The sequence below is a fragment of the Pundamilia nyererei genome, unplaced genomic scaffold (genome assembly GCF_000239375.1).
Source record: "Pundamilia nyererei isolate P.nyererei 1_Seehausen unplaced genomic scaffold, PunNye1.0 scaffold00272, whole genome shotgun sequence".
Lineage (NCBI taxonomy): Eukaryota > Metazoa > Chordata > Actinopteri > Cichliformes > Cichlidae > Pundamilia > Pundamilia nyererei.
In genome coordinates this window covers 5,439-6,439 of record NW_005187673.1, presented here as the reverse complement: position 1 = coordinate 6,439, position 1,001 = coordinate 5,439, and the positions used below count along the sequence as shown (strand labels likewise).

Here is a 1,001-nt window from a genome sequence, read left to right as displayed (position 1 = left end):
AATGTGGATGAAGTATGAAGTAAATCTGCTTCTGTGTATGAATCATAAAGAAGTTGTTAGTTTATAAAAAACTCAGAGGCCAAGGGCAGTTTTTTGCACACTGCAACCCAACAATATATTTCCGGCTTCCACACACTCTGTCACAGACGGTGCTGGAAAAAAAAGGAAACACAAAATAAAATATTCAATTAGCATCTTAATAACTGACCGACTGTAGCAACTCAGTATAACCATCACAAACTGAATGCTTATTTTTGTGTTTACTACCTTTTTGCGCACTGAGCCATGAGGCAGCCTTTGTAGCCAGAAGCTCCCACTCGTCCTTTGCATCCATCTTGAAACCATGAAGCCAGATCAGAGCCAGAATGGTGGCCCACTCTTCACCGCTGGCCTAGTGTATAGAATCAGCAGTCATGTAGTTAAATATTAAATTAAGTGAGGCAGCATGCAGATGTTCGTTAACATGAGTGTGTAATTTTGAAATTTCACTTTTGAAACCATTTTAATGAATACGTTACAAACACCCACTATTACTGTGTTATTATTTATTTAATAGCCCACCTTTTCAGGCTTTGACTTTTCCACCTCCTCGTTGGTCTTTCCCAGTGCAGCAGCCAGAGCTGGATCAAGCAGCCAGCAGCCAGACGCCTTCTGGAGGGAGACTAACTGTAGCAAAGGGTCTCTGGGTGGCTTCTTAGCAGGTGGAAATTCTTCATCCGGCAGTGCTAAAGGGGGAATTTAAATACAAGTACATTCATAAAGTTTTTTATGCTGATCACTCTCCTTCTATTTAGTTAATAAAATCATCTTAATTGGGGGGAATTAACAGAGCAATATTTTAGAAAAAGAGTTTAGTTAATTAAGAAAATAGTTCCATTGATTCGGTTTGCATCCACATGTTGCAATCTTTTTTTCCTCACATACAAGGTGTTGAATAATCGAGCTCCACCTTATCTTAAAGACTTTATAGTATCGTATCAGCCGCTCTCTGACTGAGCTGT

General features: G+C 39.5%; 1 long non-coding RNA gene across 1 annotated transcript; it reads right to left on the bottom strand.

Annotated features, from left to right (window-relative positions):
* Nucleotides 1-6: 6 nt before the first annotated feature.
* Nucleotides 7-972, bottom strand: LOC102199623 (uncharacterized). Its single transcript, XR_312200.1, has 3 exons — nt 562-972; nt 268-391; nt 7-152 (listed from the first exon to the last, which is right to left on the bottom strand). It is a non-coding gene; the product is annotated as an uncharacterized LOC102199623 (long non-coding RNA).
* Between the last annotated feature and the right edge of the window lie 29 nt (nt 973-1,001).